This window comes from Gossypium hirsutum, chromosome A02, assembly GCF_007990345.1.
Source record: "Gossypium hirsutum isolate 1008001.06 chromosome A02, Gossypium_hirsutum_v2.1, whole genome shotgun sequence".
In the NCBI taxonomy this organism is placed as follows: Eukaryota; Viridiplantae; Streptophyta; class Magnoliopsida; order Malvales; family Malvaceae; genus Gossypium; species Gossypium hirsutum.
The window spans coordinates 57174466-57188904 of NC_053425.1; the positions used below are offsets into that span (position 1 = coordinate 57174466).

At 34.8% G+C, this 14439-nt stretch overlaps 1 non-coding gene across 1 annotated transcript; it reads left to right on the top strand.

The window, feature by feature from the left end:
• Nucleotides 1–8356: 8356 nt before the first annotated feature.
• LOC121217519 (small nucleolar RNA R71) lies at nucleotides 8357–8463 on the top strand. Its single transcript, XR_005913611.1, has one exon. It is a non-coding gene; the product is annotated as a small nucleolar RNA R71 (small nucleolar RNA).
• The last annotated feature ends 5976 nt before the right edge of the window (nucleotides 8464–14439 follow it).

Consider the following 14439-nt stretch of genomic DNA (forward strand, 5'->3'; position numbering starts at 1 on the left):
TCCTTTCAATGAATGACAATGACTCTACCAATACCGAACTTCCTTCAACCCAAACTAAAATGTCAACTCACCTAGAAGTGACCACCATGGAAACCCTGGCCCAACTCTTGAATGCCCTTAACACTCCTTCAGTCAACCCTACCACTGTGGCCTCACCCTCGATTCCCAACACATCATCTTCCTCTGTTATCCCACAAGACCTCAAAGATGATCTTTTGAAGCAAATCCTCATCTTATCTAACCCCAAAACTCAATCAATTGCCATAGTTAATCCTCCCAAACCAAGTTTCCCTACATCAACAAATCTCAAACCCTCAAAATCATGTTCTTGAGATGCAGGAGAAAATGCATGTAATACCCCTAACCCGTATCCGTCACCGAAATAGGCATATAAGCCATCGAGGCCCCATTACTATTCATTTACAGAACATTGACAAATATTTCATATCAATTACTATTCATTTTTCGAGATTATTCTTAACGTCCCTTAAATGGACCATCGAGACCCAATTTGAGTATTAGAATTGAGTCGAGACTTAATCGAGAACTCTAAGAATTTTTTACAAAATTTCTAAAATTTTACTAGGTACAGAGCTCACACACTCGTGTGGTCTAAGGGCACACCCGTGTGACCCTATGACACGCCTATGTTGCAGGTCGTGTTTGACCCCGTGTAACTCTCTGACTTGTGCCACATGGCCAGCCACACGCCCGTGTGAGTAGGCCATGTGATCAATTTAATTTTCAAAAATTAGGTGCAGGGTTCACATGGCCAAGATACACGCCTGTGTCTCTGCCCGTGTGCTCAATTTTGAGCATTCTATTTCTCGAATTTAAGATGCTGGGGACACACGGCCTAACCACACGCCTATGTACCAGGCCGTGTGTTACACATGGTCTAGACACATGCTTGTGTGGACAAAATAAAGCCATTTCTAGCTTCATTTCTCTCCCAAAATTTTACCAATAACCTGCACCAAACTTACATCCAAATACCAACCAATCCAAACATTGAATTCAAGTAAATTTTAACATCTAATATGATATGACATTGTATACATACATGTTTAAAATCTTAACTTGGTTTAACATAAACATAAAACATCATTTGATTGTTCCTATTTAACACATAGGTGTTTATCATAACATTATACTTTATAAATACCAAAACATACCATTACTAGCCATTCCAATGGCTAGATTACAAATAACATATTCAAGCCATCTATGGCCAAGTTAGTCTATACATGCCATTATACCAAAATAAGTTTACTATTTATACTAAAATAAGCTTGTGGATAGTGTGATAATGCTCCAACCGATCACCAACCTTCGCGAGCTACCGAGCACTATAAAATAGAGAAAATAAAACCTAGTAAGCATTATATGCTTAGTAAGTTCGTATAACAGGAATTAAACTTACCAATCTCATTTATTAAATATATGCATACAATAACATGTTTTCCATCAACTTGGTAAAATTGCCTAAACACGTGCATTCAATCAAACATGTTAGTCACATAAATCTAAAATACATCAAGAAAACATAGATGAGTTCATCATACTATATTCTTTCCAAACATTATTCATTTTATCTCATAACTCTCATATCATGTCAAGTATTTTATCCTTTGAATCATTAAAATTTTGATGGATACTCAGGTAGTACACTCAAGGTGTACAATTTAATAACCTGTCAATTTATATTCAGGAGTACCCATTAGGGTACTTAATCAGAAAGCACACTCTTGAGTCACATATCATATATCAGGAAGTGCAGGTTAAATCCTTTCTGTAACATGCGCTCAGAAGAGCTCAATTAGGATTACCAGTCCTGGCTAAATCCTAATTATAACATATGCTAGAGATGGATTATAATAGGATTACCAGTCTAGGCTAAATCCTATCTGTAATGAGGTCAATAGGATTACTCGTCTTAGCTAAATCCTGTCAGCAACAAATGCAGGACCTCATTCAATAAGGGAAATCATATTTATCCATCGAAATCCAATATTCAAACGGAACTTAACCCTTTTAAACCATTTCAAACATGTATTTATTTCTTTATTATAACATTCAAATTAATTCACAAAAATATAAAACACATTCCATACAAACACAACATTCAATTTAACATATTTACAAGCTCGATTAAGTTACACGAACTTACCTCGACACTTGTTCCCATATATAAATATACTAATATGAAACTTTTTCTTTTCCTCAAGCTAGCCTCAAATTTTTGTTATCCGGATCTATATAAATGAATTTAATCATGAATTTATCACATTTCATATTTATTTGGTCTCAATTTATATCCTAGGCAAAATTATCATTTTATCCCTAAACTTTCCATAAATTTCAATTTCATCTCTAAGCTCGAAAAATGAAATTAATGCAATTTACTCCTTATTTCAAGCCTAACCAAAATTTCAATATACAATTTACAACACATGTATTCCATAATTTTCAGAATTTTCTTCAACTTTCAAAACTTTACAGATTAGTCCCTAAATCACGTTTTTATCAAAAATCACTTTGTAAAAGTTGTTTATCTATCAACAATATTTCATTTTATACCATAAATTTCTAATTTTTAGCATATTCATCCATGAAATAATTTCTATTCTTTGATAACTTTTCAAATTAATCCCCCAAATAGATAGATTAGACTAGACTATATTGATTTCAAAAATATCAAAATTACTAAAAGCGGGACAAGAAAACTTACCCAATTAAGCCAAGAAAGATTATTTTCTCTTTCCTAGGGTTTCCATGTATTTTGGGGAAGAAGATGACATAAAATAAGATGTTAATTTTTTTTAATTATTTATCATCTTTTAATTATTTCAATCTCCAATATAGTCCTTACCTTTTTCTAAATTTCCATGGATGAATCATCAAAAATATCTACTAACCTTTGGTTAATGGTCTAATTACCATATAAGGACTTCAAGTTTTGAATTCATATCTATTTAATCCTTCTAGCTACTAGAATTCAACTTTTGTGTTTTATGCAATTTAGTCTTTCTCGTAATTAAACACATAATCAGTAAAATTTTCTTATCAGAATTCTCACATGACATCTATATCATAATACGGACCATGCAATAAAATTAAAATAAATTTTATTTTTTGCTCAAATTTTTGGTCCCGAAACCACTATTCCGATTTCACTGAAAATAGGCTGTTACAATGCATCATATGGAAGAGTAACTCTTGGCTTGATGATCACTAAACTAACTATAAATACGACAAAGACAAGCGCACTTATCGAACAATAGTATAGCTATGATGAGTAGAGAATATCGTATCCACGAGGCCTAAAAGTATTAGTAGTTACCGTCTTTTTATTATTTAGCCGACAAATTGGAGTGATTGTGTTTTAATCTAAAATTACTAAACTAATTTAACTAAGAACGCAACAGAGAATGAAACAAGGAAATAATCGAAGATAACTAATGAGATAGATAATACCTAAGAAAGAATCCACCTAAACTTCACATTTTATTATGAATTTGAATTAAACAATTTCTTTACTTCTGTCTTGATCCGTGGAAATCCCTAAATTATGTTAATATCTCTTTCAAGAGTAAGAGCAACTGACTCTAGGTTGATTAACTGAATTCTCTTTCTAATTAAAACCCCTATCATCCCATTAACTCGATCTATGGATTCTTTTATTAGATTTGACTCTAATCTGGTAGATTTATGTTGTCCTATTTCTAGGATTGCATGCAACTCCACTCAATTATGCTATATCTACTCTTAAACAGTGATTTTTCCTCAATTGAAATAAGCACATTAAACATGAATTAATATCCCAAAAATATTAAAGCAAGAATAAACATACATAATTAAGAACAATAATCAAGTATTTATCGCGTAAAAACATAAATTAAATAAAAGGATTATCATAGATTTCATCTTCTCTAAGTATCTAGGAAATTTAGTTCATAATCTTGAAGAAAAACATCTCAAAGTTAGAATAACCACAAGTCATAAAGAAACTCAATAAAACTTTGAAAGAAATTAAAAGGTTATCATCGATCTTGATGGGGATCTGCTTCCAAGTTGATTCTGTTGGCGTTCTTTGAGTGTTTTATTTGATCTTCTTCGATTGCTTCTACTATTTCTTCCTCTAATGGGTATTTATAGACTTTAGAATGCTCAAAAACCCTAAAAAATGGGTTTTTCTGCGTATTTGGGAAGTAGACTGTGAAATTGACACAGGTTGGCACATGAGCATGTGTCCAGCCTGTGTGGCTTACACGGAAAAAGACTATTGTAGGCTGTGTAACCTTTGACTTTTTAACAAAATTAAGTCCCAGTATACACACAGCCAAGGACACACCTGTGTGTCCAAGCCTTGTGGGTCACATGGCCATGTCGCCAAGCCGTGTAACTCAGTGCCGAATGCTCTCTGATACACAAGGCCAAGGATACACCCATGCGTCTAGGTTGTGTGACGCACTATCGAGTACCCCATTTCATACACGGCCTGAGACATGCCCGTGTGTCCAAGCCGTGTGGATCAAAAACATTTTTTTAAATTAAGATTTTAAATAAGCATGCAATGGAATTAAAAGAATTAACAAAAGTTAGACATTTTGGTTGCCTCCCGAGAAGCGCTTATTTAGAGTCTAAGCTCGACTTACCTTGTCTGCACAGTTACGATGGTTTGCGGAGCCAAAGCTCCTCTTTATCATTTCTAAAATCATCACCACTATAAAGTTTGATTCAATGTCCATTTACCTTGAATGTGCCAACTACTGGATGGGTTACCTTTATCGTACCGTATGGGAAAACGGTTTGTACTACGAATGGACCTGGCCAAAGAAAGCCTAAACCAACCATCACGTCCTTTTTCATGTGCAGGGGATTCTTCCATTCTAGCAGTGGATTCAATAGCCATCTTGATTTTAGCTTTCTGGGAAACAATTTGAGGTTTGAATTGTATAAAAAGACACAATCTCCAACTGTGAATTGTTTGGGCTACTTCAAACGAGCATCGTGGCATCGCTTTGTCTCTTCTTTATATAGTCTCGAGTTCTCGTAAGCATTAGCTTGCCACTCGTCTAACTCATTTAACTGCATCAATCTCCTATCACCTACAAGTTTAATATTGTAGTTTAGAAATTTTATTGCCCAGAATGCTTTATGTTTGAGTTCAAGCGGTAACTGACAACTCTTTCCATATACAAGTCTGTAAGGAGATGTTCCTATAGGTGTTTTATATGCAGTTCTATAAGCCATAAAGCGTCATCCAATTTTAACGCCCAATCCTTTCTATTTGACTTTATAGTTTTTTCTAGGATGCATTTGAGTTCTCGATTCACAACTTTAACTTGCCCACTAGTTTGAGGGTGATAAGAGGTAGCTATTCTATGATGCACCCCATATTTCTTAAGAACTTTATCAAATTGAATGTTACAAAAATGTGTACTCCTATTACTAATAATCGCTCTAAGTGTTCCAAATCGAGAAAAAAGCTTCTTAAGAAATCGAACTACCACTCTAGCATCATTAGTAGGTAAAGCTTGAGCTTCTACCTATGTTGACATATAATCAACTGCTACTAGGATGTATTTATTACCAAAAGAGCTAGGAAATGGGCTCATGAAGTCAATGCCCCAGACATCAAAAATTTCACATGAAAGCATATAAGTTTGAGGCATTTCATCATGTTTAGAACTATTACCTGTTCTCTAGCATCTATCACAAGAAGTAACATACATGTTAGCGTCCTTAAATAGTGTAGGCCAATAAAAACCTGATTCAAGTGTTTTATGGACTATCCTAATCCCACTGTAATATCCTTCTGTCAGTCTTGAGTGACAGTGTTCCAAGATCTTACTCGCTTCTGATTTTGTAACACACATTTGAATTACTTGATCTGGACATACACGAAAAAGAAAAGGATCCTCCCAAAAATAATTTTTCACATCAGCAAAGAATCACTTCTTTTGATGATGTATCAACCATTTTGGTAGGATATTAACAGCAAAGTAATTTGAGATATCCACAAACCAAGGGGCTTCAGAATCGGTTATAACTAAGAGTTGTTCCTAAGAAACAAGTCATTTATCTTGTTCTTATTAAGCTCCTTGAGATGTGGATTCTCTAGTCTGGAAATGTGATCTGCTGCAAGATTTTTAGCTCCCTTCTTGTCCTGGATTTCCAAATCAAACTCTTGCAATAATAAAATCCACCTTATAAGTCGAGGTTTTGCATCCGATTTAGTTAGAAGATAGGGAAAAATTGAATGGTCAGTGTAAACAACAACTTTAGATAATATTAAATATGGTCTAAATTTATCGAATGCAGAAACCACAACTAGCAATTCTTTTTCTGTAGTAGTGTAATTTTCTTGTGCATCTGTCAAAATCTTGTTGGCATAATAGCTTGGCTGAAAATGCTCGTATCTTTATTGTCCATGAACTGCACCAATTGCAAAATCACTTGCATCACACATTAGTTCAAAGGGTAAATTACAATCAAGTGAAACCACAACCGGGGCATTAATTATTTTTTTCCTTAAGAGTATTAAATGCTTCTAAGCATTCCTGACTAAAATCGAATGGCACATCATTTTCTAGAAAATTAGTTAAAAGCTTAGCTATTTTAGAAAAATCTTTAATAAACCTTTTATAGAACCCAACATGTCCTAAAATAATTTGAATAACCTTAACTGAACTAGAGGAGGCCATTTTTTTATGGTTTCAATTTTTGCTCTATCAACCTTAATTCCTTTACTAGAAATTTTATGGCCCAACACAATCCCTTCTCGAACCATGAAGTGACATTTTTCTCAATTAAGCACAAGGTTTGTTCCCTCACATCTCATTAAAACTCATTTTAAATTTTTAAGACAAAGATGGAAAGAATTACCGAATACCGAGAAGTCATCCATAAATACTTCCATAATGTCCTCTACAAGTTCATCAAAGATGGCTAACATGCAACACTGAAAAGTAGTAGGAGCATTATACAATCTAAAGGGCATTCTTCGATCAGCAAACATACCATATAGACATGTAAATGTTATTTTTTCTTGGTCCTCGGTAGCTATCGAAATTTAAAAGTAGCCAGAAAGTCCATCTAGGAAGCAATAATACATGTAATCAGATAATCTTTCCAACATTTGATTTATGAATGGTTGAGGAAAATGATCTTTCCTCGTGGCGTCATTCAACTTCCTATAGTCAATACAAACTCTCTATCCTGTGATTGTTCTCGTTGGAATCAATTCGTTCTTTTCGTTGGCCACAATAGTCATGCCTCCTTTCTTAGGAACAACCTCATTCCTTTCTAGGTGATTTGTAATTACTTCAGTTCCAATTTGAGAGGTTCTTCAATAGAGGGTCTCAATTTTAATTCCTTGCTTACCTCAATGTCCTCATAATTTATCTGTCTCAGTGAAGACTCATTAGAGTCTAAATTATTTTTCGTCTCACTTATCACAGCATTATCACCATCTACCTCCTCTCCTTGAACAAGGCACAATTCCAACGTGCCCCTATGAATGATTTCCTATAATGAATATTGAATAACATGATCAATAGAGTCAATAAAATAACATGAATCATCTTGTTCTCTAAATAATCATATAACATCATAGATTTTAAAAATAATCTCATCATCACCTACCCTAAGCACAAGTTTACCATCACCCACATCAATGATAGCCTTAGCAGTGGCTAAAAAGGGGCGACCCAAAATTAGAGGCACCTCAACATCCTTATCCATGTCAAGGAGAACAAAATCAACAGGGAATATGAATTTATCTACTTTTACAAGTATATCTTCAATAATATCCCTAGGATTTTAACAGATCTATCAGCCAATTGAATACTCATCCTATGGGTTTTGGTTCCCCAATACCAAGTTGTTTGAACATTTTACAAGGCATCAAATTAATGCTAGCACCCAAATTAGCTAATGCTTTCTCAATGTTTAAATTACCAATAAAACAGGGAATAGTAAAACTTTCTGCATCTTTCAGCTTAGTTGGTAGTTTATTTTGGAGAATAGCTGAACATTCATCATTGAGTTTCACAGTGGATAGCTCTTTAAACTTCCTTTTATTTTTTAATAGCTCTTTTAAAAATTTTGCATATGTGGGCATCTGCGAAATAGCTTCAACAAAACGTAAGTTAATATGCAATTGTTTGAAAAGTTCAAGAAACTTACCAAATTGTTCATCCATACGGTATTTCTTCAACTTTCCCAGATATGGGATTGGTGGTTTATATTCTTTAAGCAGTGGTGTTTGAATTTCTTCGGGTTTTACCCGATCATAATTTGCCTTATTAGGTTCCTGTTGTAGCTTCTTTTCTGTTTTAGATATAGAGGTAACCCATGGTGAGAGCACCTTCTCAATAAATCCTTATACCTCTCCCATGTATCATATAACGTCTCTAAATTGATTTGTACAAAGGAAGACATATCGTTCCTCAACTTGGTTGTCTTAGCCAGTGGGAAGTACTTCAGAAGGAACTTCTCGGTCATTTGAACCCATGTGGTAATGAAACCTTGTAGTAAAGAGTTCAGCCACTGTTTAGCTTTGTTTTTGAACAAGAAAGGGAATAACCATAAGCGAATGGCATCGTTAGTGATGCCATTAATCTTGAAAATATTGCAGATTTCCAAGAAATTGGCCAAATAAGTATTTAGATCTACGTCTTGCAAACCGTCGAACTAAACAAACTATTGAATCATCTGAATAATGTTAGCTTCAGTTTGAAATTATTTGCACCAATGGTGGGTTTCACAATACTCGATTCAACCCCAATTAGAGTGGGTTTAGCATAATCGTACATAATACGAGGAACAGGATCCGGATTTGCTACAACTGCATGAGGTAGTTGATTATTCAGGTTATCATTCATCTCCTCAGTAATAATAATTTCCTCTTATTCATCTACTATATTCTCTCGATTCTGCCTTGCTTCTCTACAGTTTTTGCAAGAAGTACTTTCAATTTTACTGTCAAACAACAATGGTCCCTGTAGTAGCCCAAATTTGACCGGGCTCAAATAAAACAAAAGAAAATAAATAAATAAATATTTATTAAATAGTCCATTAAAAATCCAGGTTACAAAGCCCAAACATTGGGGTCAATGTCTAAACATAACAGACCGACCCAAACCCCACATCGGGCCCAAATTTTAAAACCCGATACACAGCAGACCCCTAAAAACACTTGATCCACCTATCAGGCTAACCCAAATCTAAAAGCAGCCCAAAATGCCCAAATGACTTAAGAGAAACAAGAAACCGTAGGGTTTCCTGAAGACTGCAGCGCCGCAACATCTTCTGGAACCCTCGGGGAGCATCTGTTCAACTCCCCAAATCGAGGCCATCAATGCAGTGTTGACACGCCATTGATGCGCTATCCAGAAGCTTGTCTCTCTCACGACCGTCCAGTTACTAGATCAAGGCTCGATCGACTCTGTTCCAGTGACCTTTTCGCTGCCAAGATCATTGCCCCCGTAGCAGTCCTAGCCTTGGATTGTTCCACCATCAGCGCTTCAGCACTCATCAAGCCAGCGGCCCTTGAATTATCGAGATCCTCGCGGTCACCTACAGGAAAAGGAAAGAAATCAAAGCAAAATTGCGGCAAATAGATTAGAACAAGGTTTGGAAAGAAATATTTCGATTTCTTTCCAAAATAGGCAATAGATTAAGGCTATAAAGCCTTTTCTCAAATCTGTAAAAAAGACCACACGCGCAAAGAAAAAAACACCAGAGAGATATACCAAAATATTGTACATAGAATATTTTTGCAATAATACACCAGAGATTTTTACAGGAAACGAAGGTGATATATTTTTTATTTCATTCTCTTTATCGCAAGTTCATGCATATAATACATGCAAAAACAGAGGAAAAAAGGTACCTTTAGATTCGTCACGAAAAGCGAAGCTTTTCAAATCCCGACTGCCATGTATGGCGTAGTAGGCGACGGCGCGTGGGCGCATGTGTGCCCGATGGTCGGAGCTTGGCCTGATGGAGGCTAGAGCCCAGAGGGCCTCTCTCCCCTCTCTCAGAGAATTCTTTTAGGTTTTTTTTTAAACTCAGGTTTCAAATGAATTTTGAGCTAAAATTTGATTTATATAGCTTAAATGAAACGGTGGCGTTTTCGTTTAATTCAATAAGCACAAAACGATGACGTTTCTGGGCCTAGGATCTGCGTGTTGACCCGATTACCCGGGGAGGATCCACGTGTTTTCGTAGAGTGGGTTAATTGCCCAATTGGTCCTCTCGCATTTTTAATTTTATAATTTCATCTTATCTATTTTTCAGTTTAGCTCTAATTTTCTAATTTTATTTCAATTTAATCCTAGCGCGCTTTTAAAATCAGTTCCAGAAAACGACGTCGTTTTGGGATTAGGGCAAATTGCCCAGTGAGTCCCTCGGCTTTAGTCGTGTTCCAATTTGCCCCAGTTTTTTTATTTGTAATTAAACCTAAATTCCTTAATTAAATTTAATTTTAATCCCTATATACCTTTAATTTAATTTATTTAAAATACTTTATATATATATTTAATAAACATTAATTATGTATATAATAATATATTATTTTATTTATATCACTTGTAACATTATATATATAGATTTTATTATATGTTATATATTTTTATTATTTATTTCATTATATTCATATATGTAAAATATTTGTTACATTATTATTATACATATTTCATATTATATTTTATTATATTTATTTATGTATTTTTATTACATATTATATTTTACCATATGTCATAATATTTTTTATATATTATATTATATATACATTTTTATATTATATAATTTATATTATTATATATTTTTATTTGTAAATTATGTTGTACACTACATATATTATACTATATTTCCTTACATTACCTTTATTTTATTATAAAGTATACATTATTTTATTATTTATTAATATACATTTTTAAAATTTAATAAATAAATGTAATATTAATGCTTGGTATATTTTTATATATAGTTATTATACCCTATAATATGATTTATGTGTATGTATCATTTTTTAAAAAGGGAGGGGGTTCTCTTTTATCATTCTTATATTATTCAACATATTTTTAAATATCTTATTTCTATTTAATTTTTTTATACAATTTAATTTACTTATTTATTTTTGGTTTTCTCTTATTTTGATATTGTTTAGTTGGTTAAATGTTACATGTTATTTATTTTGTATATTAGCATGAAATTAATTATTTATGGTGATTTGCATAAGACATTATCATATGTATATTGCAATTTATATTTGTTGTATTTGTTATGCATTATATGGTGTTTAGCACGGAATAATAATGCATGAACATTTATGTTGCTTATGATGTATAAAGTGAGAATGTATATTGTGTAATTTATGCCATTATTACTATTTTCTATACTATATTTGCATGAAATGATGAAACATGTATATTGTAATTAGATTTATTTAATTCTTTGTGATATACAAAACACATCATTATTTTTAAAACCGAAAGATATATTCCACCTTATTCAAAAAAGAATTTTAAAAGTGAGGCAATGTTTTGATGTTTGGAAGCTTCGAGAAAAGTAATGCCCTAACTTACTGAGTTGCAACTTTTCTCGTTAAGTTCGAATAGTCAAGCACCCTTCTAAGTTTTAAGGTTTTTCAAAATACGAGCAACTATCTTGGGATTTCAAAACATTGTGTCCTAACTTACTGGATATGGCGTTTTGTCGTTTTGCGATAGGGATTTTCAAAAAGAGCTAGCTTAGCTTTGAATGTCTTAAAAACATTGCTTCCTAACTTATTCGATGTAATATTTTGATTCATTTGATACAAGCGAACCCTAATTTTCAAAATTAAAATATTCTAAAGAGGATTGCATTTTAAGAATTTTAAACTTTCGACATTAAAGACATTTGATAGTCAATTGGGTACTAATTTTTTGGGCGTTACGAGGGTGCTAACCCTTCCTCGTTCGTAACCGACTCCCGAACCCATTTCCTTGATTTCGTAGACCAAAACTGATGATTTTAAACAAAATGATTTATTGGTGATCCAATCACACCTAAAAAGATTGGTGGCGACTCCCGTTTTCATTTTTCTTAAAGTCGATTCCCATTTTCCAAAACTCGTTTTAAAAAAATGGTTTCGACAGCTTGGCAACTCCGCTGGAGAATAATAAGAGAGTCAAGCCGTGTAATTGATTATCTTCTGTCTTAATGTCGAAAATTAAAAATTTTAAAATTTAATCCTCTTTGCATTACATGTGTGTGTATTATTACATATGTTGCTATATTTTGATACGCATTGCATTTGCATGACCGTTGTGGTCACACCATTAAGTGGGAGTGAGAAACTACGCCTTCGTGAGGTTTTCGCCCCCGTGCATGATAGTGGATCACTTTCGGGATATATCTGTACCTATGGTTTCGTGAGATTTTCATCTCCGTGTAGCCATAGGGAAATGTATTCCCCTGAACTGAACTCGATTCAAATGAGCCTATAATGGGTGAGGATTGAAGAATCTGCTGGTTCGGGTACCTTAAACTTTAGAACTAAAATCTCATATAGAAAAAACCGTAAGAGCTCAATTTGGATAGTGGTACTCTAGATTATTACCCTTATAAGTTATTTATCATATGATACTGACAATTTGTTTTTCTTTGTTTTGTTGCATGTCATATTACATCTAAAAGGTATCGATTCCCGGTCGGTTTTTAAGTTAGGAAATTTTATTATAGACAACGGACTTCTTGATAGAGTGGAGGGCAACGCTAACGTCCATAGATGGTCGGAGCAAACTCAGCTAGAAAAAGGGGATAGCATAACTGTGGGATATATGTCGGAGCTGTCAGACTACACTCGTATCAGTGTCACACAGAATAATTTGCAGGAGCTTAAGGTGATTTGGGATCAGTGGGGCAATGAGACCAAGCAATCATTCTACGATAATTATGGAGATTTGCCCTATTTGTTTGATATTCAGGTTGATGAGCATTTTTTTCGAGCTCTCGCTCAGTTTTGGAACCCAGCATACAGTTGTTTTACCTTTGGGGAGGTAGATTTAGTGCTTACTGTGGAGGAGTACACAGCCTTACTTCGATGTCCTAGATTTTAGTGTGATAGGATTTATTCTCGAGCTGCTTGTTTCCTACCCTTTTGTAAGAAGCTGATGACCATTATAGGGATGAGCAAGCAGTGGATCATGGCTAGAATTAAGGAAAAGTGTGAGAGTAAGTGCATTCCGTGGGGAGCTTTGAAAGATCTAATCCAGACACATCCAGACGAGGCGAAGAGGGTAGACATTTTTGCCTTAAGCTTATACGGATTGATGGTTTTCCCCAAGGCCTTGGGATATGTGTACGAGGCGACCACAGATCTCTTCCATCGACTTAGGAAATGGGTCACTTTTGTTCCTGCGATTTTGGCGGAGACATTCAGGTCCTTGAATGTATGTAGGAGGGCCAGTGCGGGCAGGTTTGTTGGTTGTGCTCAGTTACTTTTAGCTTGGTTCTACAATCACTTCCGATTGATAGATAGGGTGGTTTGTCGGGTCTGTTTCGAGGATTACTCCCCGTTGAAGGACATAGCAGCTTCAACTAGGAGAGTTGATGTTCTAGAAGAGAATTGGATAGCGCTACTTCAGAACCTTCAGTCGAAGGATGTTAAGTGGAGGGCTCCGTGGATGATTCCTGGTGAGATTCTTTACCGATGCGGCAGTTGATGGGTCCCTCTGTTGGGAATTTGGGGTGCCATCGGTTATGCCCCTTTGCTTGTGTTGAGGCAGTTCGTACCAGCAACTCATGGATTGGCTCAAAGTGAGTTCTTGTATAGAGGAGCCGATTACAAGAAGAAGGTTAGTGAGATCTCTAGTGCTTGGAACATGATTTTTCGATTAAAAGGAGTAGTTATTAGCCCTGCTACGACTTCGGAGTACGTTGAGTGGAGAGGTAGAAGGATTAATGATAACATCCCTAAACCAATTGTGGAAAGAGCTCGACCGATAGAGGAATATTTGCAAGTCACGCCCTCGGAGTTAGAAATTATGAAGCAAGAGTTCAAGAGAAAAAACTTGGAGTTCGAGAAGAGGATAGCAAAGCTCGAAGAAGAGAAAATGTACTTGAGCCTAGACGTCGACGTTCAAAAGATGGAGATCGAGAAAGAGATGAAAGAAAAAAAGAAAATCGATGAGGACCGAGACGATTTAAAGGAACACTACAAAAGGGCACAAGTAGCTTTAAAGAGAGTAGGACTAGGAAGGTTTTCAGATCAGGGGTAGAAAGAGGTCCAAGAGGAAAAAGCTACAGCCGAATATTGGGAGAAGAAGTTTCAAGAGATGCAATCGCGGAATTTGACCTTAGAAAAATAAAATCAAGGTTTAAAGACTAAAGTAACTGAGCTCGGGCGATCCCTTCATCTACATCGAAGTCATGATTCTACGG